Source organism: Bos taurus, chromosome 1, assembly GCF_002263795.3.
Source record: "Bos taurus isolate L1 Dominette 01449 registration number 42190680 breed Hereford chromosome 1, ARS-UCD2.0, whole genome shotgun sequence".
Lineage (NCBI taxonomy): Eukaryota > Metazoa > Chordata > Mammalia > Artiodactyla > Bovidae > Bos > Bos taurus.
This window is the reverse complement of record NC_037328.1, coordinates 58,509,147-58,528,427: the sequence shown is the minus strand read 5'-3', so window position 1 is coordinate 58,528,427 and position 19,281 is coordinate 58,509,147. Positions and strand designations below refer to the sequence as shown.

The 19,281-nt window shown below is 41.0% G+C and overlaps 1 protein-coding gene across 4 annotated transcripts in view; it reads right to left on the bottom strand.

Moving 5' to 3' along the window:
• Window positions 1–9,524, bottom strand: part of GRAMD1C (GRAM domain containing 1C) — a 99,390-nt gene extending 89,866 nt beyond the window's left edge. For 2 of the 4 annotated variants that reach the window (XM_059891361.1, XM_059891414.1), the window contains exons 1-2: window positions 9,458–9,524; window positions 2,435–2,582 (exon numbers count right to left, since the gene is read on the bottom strand). The gene's annotated coding sequence lies outside the window, so the exon portion shown is untranslated. The remainder of the gene's footprint in view (window positions 1–2,434; window positions 2,583–9,457) is intronic. The other 2 variants (NM_001103229.2, XM_024997885.2) reach the window with 2 other exon arrangements.
• Window positions 9,525–19,281: the final 9,757 nt, after the last annotated feature.

Here is a 19,281-nt window from a genome sequence, read left to right as displayed (position 1 = left end):
ACATGACTGGAAAAACTTTAATTTTGACTATATGGATCTTCATCAGCAAAGTGATGTCTCTGCTTTTTAATACATTGTCTAGGTCTGTCATAGTTAGAAAGTTCAGTTTTAAGCCAGCTTTTCCACTCTACTCTTTCACCTTCATCAAGAGGCTCTTTAGTTTCTCTTACCTCTCTTGGCATTAGAGTTGTATCAACTGAGGTTGTTGATGTAACTCCCATCAATCTTGATTCCAGCTTGTGATTCCTCCAGCCTGGCATTTCATATGATGTACTTGGCATAGAAGTTAAATAAGCAAGGTGACAATATACAGCCTTGTCTTACTCCTTTCCCAATTTTGAACCAGTCCACTGTTTCATGTCCAGTTCTAACTGTTGCTTCTTGACCTGCATACAGGTTTCTCAGGAGACAGGTAAGGTGATCAAAATTTCCACAGTTTATTGTGATGCACACAGTCAAAGGCTTTAGCATCGTCAATGAAGCAGAAGCAGATATTTTTCTGGAATTCCCTTGCTTTGTCTATGATCCAATGAATGTTGGCAATTTGATCTCTGGTTCTTCTGCGTCTTTGAAACCCAGCTTGTATATCTGGAAGTTCTCAGCAGATATACCACTGAAGCCTAGCTTGAAGGATTTTATGTATAACCTTGCTAACATGTGAACCGAGTACAACTGTATGGTAGTTTAAACATTCTTTGGCATTGCCCTTCTTTGGGATTGAAATCAAAACTTATCTTTTCCAGTCCTGTGGCCACTGCTGAGTTTTCCAAATCTGCAGACATACTGAGTGCAGCACTTTAACAGCATCATCTTTTAGGATTTTAAATAGCTCAGCTAGAATTCTGTTTGCTTCTTATGATGGTTCTGGTTTCTGGAAAAGTGACCTTTGGAAAGGTCAGTAAAATTTATGAGATGTTATATTTGTCTCTAAATCTATTTCATGTGAATTCATATAAAAATTCCTCAAAGTGTTCACAATCATCACAGAGACTTAAATTGGGCCAAAGTGGACATTCAGCACTAAATCAGTGCTTCTAAAACTTGAATGTACATACAAATCACCTGGAAATCTTGTAAAAATGACAATTCTGTTCCAGTAAGTGCAAGATTGGGCCCATGACTCTGCATTTCTAATCAAGTGTTGCCAAGTCTGCTGGGTCAATATACCAACGAGTAGTAAAGCTCAGAACAAAGCTCTATTTCTCTCTTTCCTTCTATTTCTAAATCCTCTCATTCATTTGCTTTTTTCTTTTCTTGCTTTACCCTTTTTGATGCTTTAGGTCTGTCATGGTAACTATTTAGCCCTTGGAGTTATAAAGGCTTTCCAAACAATAACGTAAGCTATAAAACCCAATGCAGAAAGGAAAAAATACTACAACAGTCAAACTTTCTCAAAATGTGATCAAAACAATGTAATCAACATAGAGGACATATTTTTTTAGGATGTGCACTTATTTGTATATTTCTTAGCAACCAAATATTTTCCTTAGGGATATGGTTCAAAAAATCTTAAGTTTTCCAATAGGAAGGAAGAATGTGTTATTAATGTTAAGATTCAACAGCATTCAATAAATGAGCTGCTAATTATGAACAGAATGATGGTGCTTAAACTGATCCTTATACCTATTAATATCTTTTTTAGTCTACTCTAAACTTATGAGAAATTCTACTCCCAAGTATGCCTGATCAAGAGATGAGCTTTCTTAATGAACTACTATTGAAACTATATATGGCTTAGAATCTTATATAAATTTCACTTCCAGTGGCATTACACCAGATTGTATCAAATGGCTCATAACTGTCATAGGATTTAGCATGAGTCCGTTAAAATAATAACTGCAAGCATTCACATGGTAACAGAAATGTTGTTCTTACAAAAGACTGCGCTCCTAATCAAGAAGCAGGAATCTCATTTCACAGTAGGGAAACCTGAAGCATATCCAGGATATGCAACCAGGTGAGCACCGTGCAAACAGAATATGAAACTTCCAGTTTTAAAACCTATCTTAAAATCATTATACACTACAGGCCAAACATTGTTAAACTTCCTTTTAGGTTCAGGAACCAATTCTTTCAATCAAATTTATGTAAAATGGCTGGCTTCTCAGTAACACTGAGAACTATAGTTTCTGTGTAATATTAGTCTCTTGCCAATATAAGGAGCAACAATGTAAGTGGAATCCATTTCTGTGGTGCAGATTTCTCCCAGGGAAACTGAAGCAGGCGGTTCCAACTCCATCAAACCAGACAACAGTGCCTTCTAGTGGCAAAGCAGAGGATAATCAGAAATGTCTTTGGGGCTCTAGATTAAAACTCAAATATCTAAAATGTAGAAGCTAATAAGAAAATATTATAAATACTATAAGAATGGCTACGGACAAAGAAATCTTGCATTTAAGGTTAAAATGAAGATATAAGAAAGAAAATAAATTACCCAAAAGCTCCAGTCACCACTCCAATTATATATATTAGGCCCTGTTTTTTAGCTGACACTATATCCCTCTCATCCACAAGTAGAGTAGGATTTTCCTCTAATTCTTCCTTAACTCAGCGGCAAAGCTTGAATTCCTTTCATTTCTTACCTGGAAATAAGTATCAAACAATTTAAATTACGTACTGAGAAATGCTCATTTTAAAAAGAAAACAATAAATGCTCAAAATACACAGATTATTGTGAAAAGGACAATATTTATGATTTTAGAAAACAGTAATTAATATGTTTTTGCTTCTGCAGTTCATGTATTCATACACACATCATATATTTTCCAATTACTACTATTTATTAGGTAATTTAGTTTCTACTGGAGATTCAAAAATGAGTAAAACACAAAGTACTTAGCCTCCAGAAGTTCAATCAGCTACAGTAACAATTAGACAGTAAAAATAATAATAATAATAATAATAATGAATACAATGTAATGAGGGTAACCATTGGTTCAACCTCTTTGGAGAATAATTTGCAATGCAACTGGTTTGAAATGGGTATAGATGTACTACAATTCATCAATTTAATGTGCACATGAGGTCAACAATGTTTCTAATACAAAGAAAGTGGAAACAACCTTACTGCCCATTGGTAAGGAAACTGGTAAATTAACTCTGATTTATACCAACAGTGAAATAAATAAATGAATCCAGTATCTCAACCAGGCACTACCCTCAATATACAGTGCTTATGTGCACACGCTACTCATGTCCTACTCTTTTGCGACCCCATGGACTATAGACTGCCAGGCTCCTCTGTCCATGGGATTTTCCAGGCGAGAATACTGGAGTGGATTGTCATTTCCAACTCCAGGGTATCTTCCCAACTCAGGGATTGAACCGGTGTCTCCTGCATCTCCTGCATTGGCAGACAGATTCTTGACCACCACCAGTACCACCTCAGTGCTTAGGGAAAAGATTATATCCAGTACAAGATATGGGCCCATGAGGTGGTCACTCATGAAAGCAGTCACTATGGAGCTAAAAAAGAGAGAAAAGGGAGGTGAAGTGGCATCTGTTAGAAGAGCACAAAGCTCACCAGGACTCTTAAATACCACTGCCACTACTGCAGCCACAACCTATGCCTCTTTGAACAAAAATGCTGATCCTCAGGGTTACAGGGAAAAGCACCCACAGAACCCACATAGCACAGCAAAGGGTAATTCAAACTCAACTTACATGGGTGGGAGGGAGGCAGAAGAGAGAGTGGATACATGTATACATATAGCTGATTCACCCTGTTGTATAGCAGAAATTAGCAAAACGAATACAACATTGTAAAGCAATTATACTCCTATTTTTAAAAAACAAAATGAGCTCTGACTTAAAAAATAATAAACTTAAGCTTGAGTTTCCTAAGTTCTATGAAGTAAACACTGCCATGGGTGAAGCCCCAAACCCTGGTGATACTGATTTGAGGTTCTCTGGAGGAAGAAACTTATAAATAGAGAGGACCCCCTCTACCCAAAGTACATTCACTAACCACCAAAAAAAGAGAGAGAAAGAGAGAAACACAGATGTATACAGGAAGAAGAAATAAGTACACAAAATAATTGAAACAGAAGTCCACAATTTGACTTAGTTGGAAATCCAAAATGTATTAAAATAATTTCTACAATAAAATTCTACAGCATAGAGTTTTTAAATATATACAACTATTTTTTATTGAAACATAGTTAATTTGCATTATTGTGTCAGTTTCAGGTATAAGGCAAAATGATTCAGTTATATATCTATATTCTTTTTCAGATTCCTTTCCATTATTGGCTATTATAAAATACTGAATAAAGTTCCCTGTATTATACTGTAGATCCTTTTTGTTTATCAATTTTATATATAGCAGTATGCATATGTTAATCCCAACCTTCTAATTTATCTCTTCCTACCTCCCCACCCTGCTCTCCCCTTTGGTAACCATAAAATTGTTTTCTATTTCTGTGAGTCTATTTCTGTTTTGTAAATAAATTTATTTTTTTTTCTTTTAGATTCTACATATAAGTGACATTGTATGATTTTTGTCTTTTTCTGTCTGATTTCATTTAATATGATGATCTCTAGGTACACCCATGTTGCTGCAAATGGCATTATTTCATTCTTTTCCATGCCTGAGTAGTACATTGTATACATGTACCACTTCTTCCTTATCCATTTATCTGGACATTTAGGATGTTTCCGTGTCTTGGCTATTGTAAATAGTGCTGCTATGAACACTGGGGTGCATGTATCTTTTCGAATTAGAGTTTTCTCCAAATATATGCCCATGAGTGGGATTTACAGCATAGGTTTTGAATGAACTTTAACACCTGCTAAAATGCACTGACTGGCAAATCTTCATGGCTTTAGTCAATACTGGGCTCAAACTACAGTTATTCCTGAAGATTTACAGAACTAAATCTAAACAAGCTACTCTCTATAATCTTAGGGAAATACTCAACATAAAATGGGCAACAAATATGTATGTCTCACCTTAACTACCAGAACTACCTTGCCTAAATTCTCCCTGATCACAGAACACATTGTCCTAAAATATCATGCAGTAGCAAAGGATGCTCTGATCCAATGAGTAATAAATCTAAATCAAGTCTTTGGAGCTTGCAAAACGGCTTTTATAAAGGTGAGACCCTCTGGACTACCCTCAACTCTAGTTAAAACAGTTAACATAGCTCAATGTAAAATAAAACAAGGCCTTCAAAGACTGAGATTTATTATATAAGACCCAATTAGTGAAAGAGGAATTATCCTTATTGTTTCTCTACTTAGCAGCCCAGTGTGGCCTGGTAAAGATGGAATGAAGAATAGTGCCTCACAGTTGATGAGTGTATCTCTGATGCTATGGTCCTACCCATGAAGGTCCCTCTATCCAATACTATTAAAGTTACTGACACCATCCAATCAGAAACTGATAAATATTCTGATGCTGCAAGTTTGATAAACATGTTCTGTTCAGTGACCTCTTGGTCACAGTTTGCCTTCCCCTCCAGGGGGTCACGATATACCTTTACCTAGCTACACGCAGGGTATCTCAAAAGCCTTGCCACTCCATACAGCCTTTACAGGTAACTGTATCCAAGTCTCTCCCAGAGCACAGGATTGATGTTACATTCTCCTCTAAGGTCATTCTTTTGATACACTCCTTCAGGACATACAAATACTCATGAAAAGAACATGGGTCATTGCTCCACACATAGTATAAGGCCTGCTACTTTGGTTAAATTCCTGAAAACTATTTGGTAAACCAAGGGCGACTCCATCCCTGATAATGTCAAGAAACAACATTAAAACAAGTCCAACAGGGAACTATGTTAAATATCCTGTGATAAATCATAATGGAAAAGAGTATTAAAAAATGAAACTGAATCACTTTGCTGTACAGCAGAAATTAACACAACACTGTAAATCAAGTATACATGAATAAAATAAGTTAAATTAAAAAAAAAAAACACAAATCCAACATCTTTTAGGTCCTTTTGGATTCTGGAGGTGATGTATTAGTTGTTCACAAATTCTACTTAAGCCTGTTTATGCTGTTACTTGCAGGTCAGTCCACCCTGAACAGGGCTCCCTCTCAAAAAAGATTCTGAAAGTTGTCAAAATTATAATATAACAGACATTCCCAGCAGTGCTACTTCCTCCCCCAAACCACCCCCAAACACACACACAAGCACATACACAGGCACACAAAGAATCCTTCACTGTAGATACTTTAGCAGCCTCTCTTCATGACTCCCGGAATCTCTGAACCACTCATGATGCCTCTAAGTTGTCCACAGGCTTCTAATGCAACAATCTCCTTACCCCTACACAATATGTCATTTGAACAGCAATGACTGACAGCACACTGGACGCCCCTAGAAGCAGAGGCTCTTAAGCTCTGAACCTACCCACCACACCCAGCTGCCCATCCCGGCAGCAGGACCTTGCAAGCTCAGCACAGCCACCATGTTGGTCTCCTTGTTGCAGGACAGAATCAAATCTGGGCCTCCCAACATATCTCACCTACTGGCAGGCATGGCCTCCCCTGTTCTCACTCCTTTGTCATTTGTCATGGGACAAGAAGAGGTCACCCCTCTCTCACACCCTTTGAATACCTGGAGACCAATTTGGATTCAACTGAGTGAAAAGCAGTAGGCACTCAACACTTTAAACTCCTATTGTTAGTCTGATGGACACACCTGCTGTTTGGTGGACAGCGTCAATACCCCTCCACAGGCTGGAGCTCACTGGAGACCACCACTTTTCATCCTTTAACCAGGATGTCCCTGATGCAGGAAAGGACCCAGAGGTCAGCAAAACTGACTGAACTGCCCACAGTTATCTTAACCCTGAATGCTCCAGCCAACAACGGGCTTTATCTGCACATTTTTACAGACTCTTGGGCCATGCCTAACAGTGGCACCATTTGGAATAAAGAACTCTGGAACTCTCTTGTTTTCAGATACTCAAAATATAAATCAAGGTCACAAGTGTCGATACATATACTAAAGCCACAATAAAAGGCCTCGCCAGAACACTCTTTATCCCCATCAAGAGTTCCAGACATTCCTAACAGTGGCCAAGGTACTCATTTTATTCCTCAAAATACACATCACTGGACTCCTGAACAAGGTATTCAATGGCACTTTTATTTTCCTTACTGACTTCAGTCTCTAGGCCTCATACAAGAGCCAGGATGGCTTACTTAAGTTCAAAATTCAACTAAATGAAAAATGGTACATTTCAGTCATCAGTCAGACATCAAGTGTAAATTATAATGAGTCTCATTCAATCTTTTCATGTTTGCCTGAAGACAGTTTTAAACCTCACCCCTCCTTCTTCCTCCCTGTCTCTCAAATGCACAAGTTGGTAAAAAAAAAAGTCTGGGTGCCCTTTCTTTTGGTGTGGATGCCAGAGTCAAACAAAGCAACAATCTGTGCACAGGCAGGAACCCTTGACCCCACCCCCCAACTGCCACAAAAGCCCAGAGCCAGCCTTATTCCCTCGTCCTTCCAAGTCACCTTGGGTCTGCTTAAGAAGACTGTCCTGTTCTTCCCTCTTTGCTATGAACTATGTCCTTCACTAAGTAATAAGCCTTTATATATAAGTAATAAACCTCTTCATGGGGTGTGTGTGTCGGGTGTGTGTGTGTGTGTGCTCGTCAGTTTCCATCTCCAAATCAAATGTTAAGTAGGAGTCCATTCTGGCTTTACCGAGTAGCCACAATAGATAGAATCTTATCTAAGGTATCAGCTTCGAGGTCATTGGCAGTCAGTTAACCTCTCTAAGCTTCCCTGGTGGTTCAGATGGTAAAGAAACTGCCTGCAATGCAGGAGACCCCGGTTTGATCCCTGGGTCGGGAGGATCCCCTGGAGTAAGAAACGGCAATCCACTCCAGTATTCTTGCCTGTGAAATCCCATGGACAGAGGAGCCTGGCTGGCTACAGTCCATGGGATCACAAAGAGTCGGACACGACTGAGGGACTAACACTTTCACTTTCACCTAACTTCTCTAAATCTGCTTTCTCCACTCTACAGTCGGGGCAACAACTCTCTGTAGTCTAGACAATAAGCTCATTGAGAACAGGGATCATGCCTGTGTTGCTCACCATTTATGCCAAACACGCAGTACCTGGAACATTGTTTAATGAATGACTGTTTCTGCTACTGCTAAGTCACTTCAGTCGTGTCCGACTCTGCGACCCCATAGACAGCAGCCCACCAGGCTCTCCCGTCCCTGGGATTCTCCAGGCAAGAACACTGGAGTGGGTTGCCATTTCCTTCTCCAATGCATGAAAGTGAAAAGTCAAAGTGAAGTCGCTCAGTCGTGTCCCACTCTTAGCGACCCCATTGACTGCAGCCTACCAGGCTCCTCCGCCCATGGGATTTTCCAGGCAAGAGTACTGGAGTGGGGTGCCATCACCTTCTCCAGAATGACTGCTTGGGCTCATGAATATCTTACCTGGTCTATTTCACCGTAAGGTTCTGAGAATCAGTTGAAATACCAAGTCCACTCATTTGTTCATCCAACAATTATTTGAATGCCTCTACCGTTTTGTAAACTGTAAAATGCTCTCGATTAAAAGGTATTGCTCTAACTGTGATTCTGTTAAAGTAAAATACATACATACACACAACCAGTGTAAAAGCAATGAGGACAGTGTTCAGAAATGCAAGTACTCCTGCAACAAAAGTGGGATCTCACCCTTAAGATTAATCAGCAAGTCCTTCCGTTAATCAGATAAGGTAGTAAACAAATAACCAAGGTAGTTGAAACCGAAAACGTGGTTCACACCACACCGTGATTTAAACTATCTAGAGTTCTGAGCTGGAGAAGGCAATGGCACCCCACTCCAGTACTCTTGCCTGGAAAATCCCATGGACGGAGGAGTCTGGTAGGCTGCAGTCCATGGGGTCGCGAAAAGTCGGATATGACTGAACGACTTCACTTTCACTTTTCACTTTCATGCATTGGAGAAGGAAATGGCAACCCACTCCAGTGTTCTTGCCTGGAGAATCCCAGGGACGGGGGAGCCTGGTGGGCTGCCGTCTATGGGGTCGCACAGAGTCGGACACGACTGAAGCGACTTAGCAGCAGCAGCAGCAGCAGAGTGTTGAGCCCTTTAATCAAGAGTTGAGAGTTAAGGGAACGTCGTGAGGCTGGATCATCCTGATACGGGATCAGAATCACGACAGCGGGGCCTGAGGTTTGGAACAGGACATTTCAGGACCCAATGCCACACTCCACGCCCCCGAGAAGCCAGTCTTCTCCCCTAGAAAAGCAGACCTCCCCCATCGCCCAGAGGGAAAGGCTCCGGGAAGCACACGAAACCGTTTCCTCGGTAACAACTTTGCAAATTACTCCAATGAGCAACAAGAAAAAGAAAGGGGAAAAGAGGAAATAATTTTCACAATCTGAGAGGGTTTTAAAAACCTTCGCGAAGAGAACTGCCAGGTAAAGCACTCGCTTGGGAACTCGTCCCAGAACAGCGCCGCTTACCTGGCAGACAGTCAGGGCGCCTTCCATCGCGGATCCCTCCGCCGCCGAGTACCGCGCACGCGCGCCCCGCGGGGAGGGGGCGGCCAGGCGCGCGCCCCACGCCTTCTCCCGGCGCGCGCTCTGGGATCCCGGCCCGGGGAGTGTCGCACGCCAGCTCTCCGAGGGGCACCTTGGGTCTCCTCGGGGCGTCTGGCGCCCTCTGGGGGCCGCTCAGGACTCCCAGCTTCCACCCCCACTCCCGTCCCTCAGGATGTACTGTTGTTAGGCAGCAGGCTGAGTCAACCTTTGGGTGTCTTGAGCGTGACGGCGGCGTAAACTTTGCCAAGCGTGGCTGAGAAACACCATAGCTGTGGTTTCTCTTCCATAAAAATACCCAGGAGGACTTAAAAGTGTATTGACAGGTGCCCCGTGGGGACTCGTCAGAGACATTTGGAAGAAGATTCTAGTTGGCTTGAGAGAGATGACCTCTTCCAAACTGGTTAATCAAGGGTTAACGCAGAAAGGTTTTTGGTGGCCACGCGCTCACGGGAACTGTATCTGGAGAAGCTTTCTTTGGAGGCGAATCCATGCGAGGTCCAGAACACTGGACTGTCCGTTGCTGCGTGTCACTACCTTACTTCACAGTATGGACTCACTGTCATCTGTGAGTCATTGCAACTCAAGTGTGTCTGGACAACTCACCGTTTTGTGACACAGAACACTTTATTCCATGAGAAAGCCTTCAGAAGCATCCTAGTTCTGGAAATGAATGCAGTGTTTTGGACCCTCTCCCAGGGTCACTGTTGGTGGCAACCTCAAGGATAATTAAAGCCAGATGTTGGTGGCTGTATTAAAGAGGAGATGTAATTTTTTTTGATGTTTGAATGGTTTATTTATTGCTTTCCAGGTGGTTACAGTGGTAAAGAATCCACCTACCAAGCAGGAAACCCGGATTTGATCCCTGGGTTGGGAAGATCCCCTGGAGTAGGAAATGGCAACCCACTACAGTATTCTTAAATGGGAAATCCCATGCATAGAGCAGCCTGGTGGGCTACAGTCCATGGGGTCACAAAGAGTCGGACAAGACTGAGCAACTAAGCATGCCTGTATTTACTAGGAATCAGGACGAGTCCCTGTCCATACCTAGCTCTCAACCTCAAATGCCTGTGCCTACTATGACATGGCTTCTAGCACAAGTCACTTCTCCCAAAGCCTCCACTCTACTCACCATACATACCATGCTCTAGAGTGCGAAAAAGGGAATTGCATGGCAAGGGCTTGTTCCTTCAAATCTTCGATAGAATTAATTGATAAAAAGCTATTGACTGTTGCAGATCCTAGTTCCAAAAAAGCTATAAATGACATTTCTAGAACTCTAGAACAATTGAGAAATACTGAATATGAAATGTTTATTAGAGCTAGTGTTACAAAATAATGAATGATGCAGATAAATTTATTGATATTTATTTATGGATAACACTTTTGGTTATGTTGGAAAATATCTTTATTAATAGAAAATTTGTGCTCAAGAATTTCGGAGGGAAGTGTCGTGATATCTACCACATGATTTCAAATGCTTCAAAAAAGATAGATGCCAGACAGTGGATGTGTCCCCTCAAATTCATGAATTGACACCTAATCCCCTTTCACCATGTGAAGATGCAGGGAGAAGAGGGCAGTCTGTGAGCAGGATGTGGGCTCTCATCAGACACAGAATCTGCTGTTGTCTTGAGCTTAAGCTTCCCAGACTCCACAACCCTGAGAAATAAATGTTTGTTGTTTAAGCCGCACAGTCCATGGTATTTTGTTATAGCAACTCAGATACTGAGACAATAGATAGATAGCAAAATAGCAAAATGGTAACAACATCAATGTGACAAGTATACCACTGTTCAGTGAGTCTTTTTCTGTACCTTTGGAAATAATCATAATGTAAAGTTGAGGAGGTTGACTTTTTTTTCCACAAAAAGTCAGATGTCAGGTGCTGAGTGTATTTTTAAACTAAGGCAATGGCACCCCACTTCAGTACTCTTGCCTGGAAAACCCCATGGACAGAGGAGCCTGTTAGGCTGCAATCCATGGGGTTGCTAAGTGCCGGACACGACTGAGCGACTTCAATTTCACTTTTCACTTTTCACTTTCATGCATTGGAGAAGGAAATGGCAATCCACTCCAGTGTTCTTGCCTGGAGAATCCCAGGGACGGGGGAGCCTGGTGGGCTGCCGTCAATGGGGTCGCACAGAGTCGGACACGACTGAAGTGACTTAGCATAGCATACATGCTAAGGGGCTTCCTTGGTGGCTCAGATGGTAAGGAATCTGTCTGCAATGCAGGAGACCAGGTTCAATCCCTGGAGATTGAATCTCCAGGAAGATTCCCTGGAGAAGGAAATGGCAACCCACTCCAGTTTTCTTGCCTGAAAAATCCCATGGACAGAGAAGCCTGGCAGGCTACAGTCCATGGGGTCATAAAGAGTTGGACATGACTGAGTGACTAACACTTTCACTTTTCACTTTTATACATGCTAAAGGAGAAATTACTTAATAAGATAATCAAGACAGAATAGGTCCTGATCCTTATCCTGCAAAACTGTGCATAAGCTGTGTTTTCCTTCAGTGCTGTACACAAGAACAGGCTGAAGAAAAAATGGCTGTCTATTCTTTGAACTAGAAGCCACACCAAGAATTCTTCTTTGGATTGAGAGAGTTTAATAGTGTCAGTATTTTTAATGGTACTTTAATGGTAAGCTGAATGTGATCAGTATACAAAGTATTTTTTAACTATTTAAATTTTTCTAAATTTTGAAATAATTTCACATAAAAGTTGCAAATATGTTACAATAACCTTTTCCCAAACCATTTGAGAGTCAACTATCAACTCAGAATACTTTGGTGAATATTTTATGTACAAGGACACTCTCCTAAACAGTCCCAATGTGACCAACAAAATTGAGAAATTAACATGGTATTACCACCTTCTAATTCTCACATGCCATTAAAATTCTACCGATTGTCCCAATAATGTCCTTTATGGCAAAAGAATCTAGTCCCAAATCATGTTACAATTAGTTGCCGTACCTCCTGTATGTAATATGTGCAATATTAAACCTGTCAATCTGTCCTCTGCACAGACCCCTCCTCATCCATCCCTCCCTAACACCCCTTGGCCAGCCATGGCAGTCACTGCATCCTTCACTGTCCCCACCCTGCTCTCGTCCTGAAACCCCTCACAGTGATGCCCCCACTAAATAGTTTAAACTATTTACAAAGGCTGAAAAGATGAAAATCATCTGACAAAGGAATGAAGTTGTGCTGAACGAATCACTATTTAGGTTTTAGACCCAATTTACAGTGGATGGTATTGTTTTTTAAAAAATGAAATGTATAAGAAAAAGAAGAGACGTGAATATCAAATTTCTGCAAAGGTAAAGATTAGCAAGATTTAATAAATAATATAGAAGATATCATAAAAGAAAGATTAACAGAGTCCATTAAAATGTAAAATTCCAAAGGTAAAAAAATAACATGTTTTTTAAAAGCTAAAAGCTTGGTATCTTTATGTGAATAGAAATTTATTAAACATTAAGACACACAACATGGATGAATCTCAAGAACATAATATTGAGTTAAAGAAGTGAGTCAGAAAATACAGTAAGATTCAGTTGATAACATTTCAAAACATCTAAAACCAAACAGTACACTGTAAATAAGTTAAGGACACAAATATAATAAAACTCTAAAAAGAAGCAAAAAGTGAGAAATAGTTTCCCTTTGAGAGGGGTTAGAATCAGGAAGTGCATAGGGAGCTTCAGACTGGCAGAGATATAAAAATGTTTGTTGTATAGTCATTCTGGTTACCTTACACATATATATGTGTGTGTGGGGGTGTGTATTCTATTATGTAATTGATCTTCAGTGGCCTCAGAATGCAACTTCTTGAAACGGGGCTTCGGTTCCTGGCCAGAGATTGCAGTCTGGGTGCCGTGATGAGAACACTGAATCCTAGCCACTAGACTAGTGGTCAATAACAAGGTCCTGGCTCTTCAGCCTTGCAAAAGAAGAATCCCCATAAAGAAGGAAAGTAGCAAAACAAGTCAAGTGTTAATTAGAAGGAAAAGAGTACAGTACGTGAGGATAGACACATGGGTGGGCTCGGAGAGTTGCACTCTCATGGTAGTTTGAATCACTTTTATGGGCATTTCTTCCAGGTTTCCTTTGGCCAATCTTTTTTTCTTTTTACAAATTTATTTATTTGCCTGTGCTGGGTCTTAGTTGCAGCATGCAGGATCTTTGTTGTGGTGGGATCCAAAGTGCATGGGCTCAGTAGTTGTAGCCTGTGGGCTCTCTAGTTATGGTGCATGGGCTTAGTGCCCCACAGCATGTGGGATCTTAATTCCCTGATCAGGGATTGAACCCATGTCCCCTGCATTGGAAGGTGGATTCTTAACCACTAGCCCATCAGGGAAGTCCTTGCCCAATCATTTTGATTTGCCTGGTTCAGAGTCCATATTTGGTATATATCAGTGTCCTCCCATATGTTCACATGCCTCTCTTAGCCAAGCTAGATTCTACCGAAGAGGCCTATGGGAAATTAGTATCACTTAGCATCACTCCCTTTTTGACTTCCAAGAAGTCTTTCTATGCCTGTGTGGTTGGGGAAGTCTCCTGACTTCAAGAATGAGAAATATATGGTTTCTTATCTTCTATCTGGCCAGGGCTCATCCTCCTCCCTCAATTGTCCTGTTATTTTTGTCTTGGAGAATCTACTCTGGTGGCAGGGGGGATCTACCTCCTGCCTCACAATTATTCTATCTAATCCATATTCAATAAAAGTAATTAAAAAAATAAGATCTTTCATAGGTAAAATGAACAAAGGGTATGAGTAAATGATTCCATTGGCCAGGCAGAACAAATGGCCGGCCCTGAAGTAAAAATTGTCTGGGTTCAAATTTTGGCTCCACCATGTATTAGCAACTCATCTAATCTTTTCTTATGTATGTTCTTATTGGATACACAGAGACAGTAACAGTACTATATTAACTTAGGCTGCCATAACAATATAGCCCAGACTGAGTGTTTTAAACAACAGAAATATATCTTCTCACAGTTCTGAAGGCTAAAAGTGCAAGGCCAAGGTCCCACTGAATTCAGTTTCTGATAAGGACTCTCTTCCTGGCTTTGTGGAAGTTCTCTTCAGATTGCATTAAAGCAGCCCTGACAGCCAGGAGATGGCCTGGCACTGATAGCCAGGTCACAATGTTCAGTCAGTTCAGTCGCTCAGTCGTGTCCAACTCTGCAACCCCATGGACTGCAGCACGCCAGGCCTCCCTGTCCATCACCAACTCCCAGAGTTTACCCAAACTCATGTCCATTGAGTCAGTGATGCCATCCAACCATCTCATCCTCTGTCATCCCCTTCTCCTCCTGCCCTCAATCTTTCCCAGCATCAGGGTCTTTTCCAAAGAGTCAGCTGTTTGTATCAGGTGGCCAAAGTATTGGAGTTTCACCTTCAACATCAGTCCCTCCAATGAACACCCAGGACTGATCTCCTTTAGGATGGACTGGTTGGATCTCCTTGCAGTCCAAGGGACTCTCAAGAGTCTTCTCCAACACCACAGTTCAAAAGCATCAATTCTTCGATGCTTAGCTTTCTTTATAGTCCAACTCTCACATCCATACATGACTACTGAAAAAACCAGAGCCTTGACTAGACGGACTTTTGTTGACCAAGTAATATCTCTGCTTTTTAATATGCTGTCTAGGTTGGTCATAACTTTCCTTCCAAGGAGTAAGCATCTTTTAATTTCACGGCTGCAGTCACCATCTGCAGTGATTTTGGAGCCCCAAAAAATAAAGTCAGTCACTGTTTCCACTGTTTCCCCATCTATTAGCCATGAGTGACAGGACCAGATGCCATGATCTTAGTTTTCTGAATGTTGAGCTGTAAGCCAACTTTTTCACTCTCCTCTTTTACTTTCATCAAGAGGCTCTTTAGTTCTTCTTCACTTTCTGCCATAAGGGTAGTGTCATCTGCATATCTGAGGTTATTGATATTTCTCCCAGCAATCTTGATTCTAGCTTGTGCTTCTTCTAGCCCAGTGTTTCTCATGATGTACTCTGCATATAAGTTAAATAAGCAGGGTGACAATACACAATGTTCTGTCAAACCTAAAAAATTTCATACAACACCAGGGTTAAACAAAGCCACTCTGTGACCATGGTGAATGAAAGTCACTCAGTCATGTCCAATTCTTTATGATCCCATGAACTGTATGTAGCTTGCCAGTCTCTTCTGCCCATGGAATTCTCCTGGCCAGAATATTGGAGTGGGTAGCTTTTCCTTCTCCAGAGGATCTTTCCAACCCAGGGATCAAACCCAGGTCTGCTGCACTGCGGGCAGATTCTTCACCATCTGAGCCACCAGGGAAATCCAAGAATACTGGAGTGGGTAGCCTATCCCTTCTCCAGAGGATCTTCCTGAACCAAGAATAAAATCAGGGTCTCTCGCATTGCAAGAGGATTCTTTACCAGCTGAGCTAACAGGGAAGCCCGTGGTAGAGCAAGACAAAATCAAGGCCATTCCATAGTCACGTCTGCATGCTTGGTTGTATCTGACTCTTTGTGACCCTATGGACTATAACCCACCAGGCTCCTCTGTCCATGGAATTCTCCAGGCAAGAATACTGGAGTTGGTTGTCATTTCCTTCTCCAGCAGACCTTCCCAACCCCCAGGGATTGAATCCAGGTCTCCTGCATTGCAGGCAGAGATTCTTTACCATCTGAGTAACTAGTGCCTCTTTAAAAAAATACTAAAAAGTACTCAGTTTCTCTCAGAATAAAAGAAATCACTCTGAAATATCATTTTCACCTGCTAGATTGACAAAGTACAAACATTTGATAACACATTCTGTTGACAAATCTGTTGGGCATACAGGAACTCTCATGGTGACAGTGTAAAGTAATATGACACTTCGGCGATAGCTGTAAAAAATCACAAAATGCAGATACAGCAATTCCATTTCTGGGCTTTTTCCTATGTATTTAATTGCATGCATGCAAAAAACATGCTGTTATTCACTGGAGAATTATTTGCATCATCAAAAATTGAAAATAAATGTTCTTCAGTGATGGCCTGGGTAAATAAACTATGCCCATCTACCTACTGGCATTCTAGGCTGAAAGTTTTTTTAAGAATGAGAGGAAGATTTCTATGTTATATACCTATCAACTATACTTTAATTTTAAAAAAAAAGAGTGAGAAGGAGTAACACGAACAAAAATGGCAGAGTAGGGAATTCTGAAAGTCTGACCTTTACAAAAGCAACAATTAAGCTGGCAAAAACGGTCAGGACCTACTTATTCAGAACTCTGGAATCCAACTGAAAGTTTACAATAGTCAGGGGAATGCTTAATTAAGAAAAAGCAGCTGAGTCTCAGTAAGAGAGCTTTGTGACATTTTCATTTACTCCTCAGGTACCACCCCCTGCTTCAGAATAACCCACATCCCTAGAACTGGTCCGTCCCTATTATTAGAGGAGTCGCACAGAACTTATTAAAGAAATGTGGGTTTTGTTTTGACCTGCCTTGGTGGCTCCTTGAAGGAACATCTCAAGGATTTGCCTTATTTCACCTAACTCAGAACTCTGCTAGGACTCTACCTAAACAGAGGGGAAGAGGGTAGGATTTATGGAAAACATTTGAAGGTAAATAGTGTAGTGTGTGTGTGTGTGTGTGTGCTCAGTCGTGTCTGACTTTTTGTGACCCCATGGACTGAGGCCTGTCAGTCTCTTCTGTCCATGGGATTTTCCGCACAAGAATACTGGAGAGGATTGCCATTTCCTTCTCCAGAGGGTTTTCCTGACCCAGGGATCAAACCCATGTCTCTTGCACTTCCTGCATTGGCAGGCAACTTCTTTACCACTGAGCCACCTGGGAAACTCTAAATAGAGTACTAGCCACTGCCATCTGGGACAAGAGAAAAGAGTTGAGGCAAACAATGGACAATCTGAGAAGTTTTGGAGGAAAGGCTAGGGAATAAGAGTTTTAAAACCTCTCACAAATTCCAGGGAACCTAGAAAGTCACACACACACACATTCAGAGCTTGGAGCATGCACTGCTGCTAAGTCACTTCAGTTGTGTCTGACTCTGTGTGACCCCATAGAAGGCAGCCCACCAAGCTCTGCCGTCTCTGGGATTCTCCAGGCAAGAACACTGGAGTGGGTTGCCATTTCCTTCTCCAATGCATGAAAGTGAAAAGTGAAAGTGAAGTTGCTCAGTCATGTCTGACTCTTTGCGACCCCATGGACTGCAGCCCACCAGGCTCCTCCGTCCATGGGATTTTCCAGGCAAGAGTACTGGAGTGGGTTGCCATTGCCTTCTCCTGGAGCATGCACAGAAAAGACCTAAGGCCCTAGGCTCTCACTGCAGGGCTGCACTTCTGTCTCTGCAGTGAGGGAAAGCTAAGGCATAGTTGTAAATTGCCTAGCCGAGTATTAAAGGCAGGCCCAAAACACACATGCCATCTGTCTGCAAAGACTGGGAAATTGTTTCCTTTTCTTTCTTTCTTTTTTCCCTGGAATTTAAGGAAATCTCTGTCCAACCTCTAACTGACCACTAAGCTAACAGAACAGAGATTTCATGGCCACATATGGTAAAGAATACACACTTTCAAAAATTAGTTCAACTTATGTTGTTCCTAGACAAGTCAAATTCATAGGGACAGAGAGTAGAATGGTGGTTTTAGGGAGAGAAGGCAAAATGGGGATCTTTTTTTTAATGGGTACAGTTTCAGTTTGGGAAGATGAAAAGTTCTGAAGGTGGATGGCAGAGATGTCTGCACAGCAATTTGAATGCACTTAATACCACTGAACTGTGTTATATGTATTTACTAAATAAAAAAATCAGTTCATAAAAGTCACCAAACAAACAACCAACAAGAACTAAAATAAGCAGCAACAACAATCTCTGGGGAGGGGACGATCTGATTTCCAGAGCTTCCACATTATAATAATGTACAAAATGTTCAGTTTTCAACAAAAAATTCCAGGACTTTTGTTAAGAAGAAACAAGAAAATATGGTCATATACAAGCAAAAATTAAGATAAACTAGTCTGTATGAAGCTCAAACACTGGACAGGCAAAACTTTAAATCAAACATTTTGTATATGCTCGAGGAGCTAAAGGACACCATATACAAAAATGGAAACCATGAGAACAATTTCTCACCAGAGAATATCAGTAAAGAAATCACAAAAGGAACCATGTAGGAAGTCCAGAGTTGAAAAGAACAGTAACTGAAATGAAAAATTTGCTACCAGATCCAATAACAGGAAGAAAAAAGAATCAGCAACCTTGAAGATAGTTCAATTGAGAATACACAGTTTAAGGAACAGAAAGAAAAAAAAAAATGAAGAAAAATGAACAGAAACTGAGAGACCTGTGTTGCACCATTAAATGTACCAACATGTACATAATGGAAATCCCAGAAAGAGAGAGGAAATAGAGAAAGGAATAAAAAGAACATTTGAGGAAATAATGACACAATGATAACATTCTTAAGTATTGACACAGAAAGATAAAAAAAAAAACTGTTGCTAAGTAAGAAAACCACAGTGTACAGTGCCAGAAATGTATGCTATGAATCTAATCATGAGGAAATACCTGACAAGATCAATTTGAACAACATTCTATAAAGTAACTTACTTAAAATATTCAGAAATGTCAAGCTCAGAAAAGCACAGAAAGACTGAAATATTGCCCAATCTAAAGAAGGCAAAAAACATAAATTAATTGAATGCAGAGGGTGACCTTGGACTGAGCTCTGAAGAAAAAAAAATCTTTTTTAA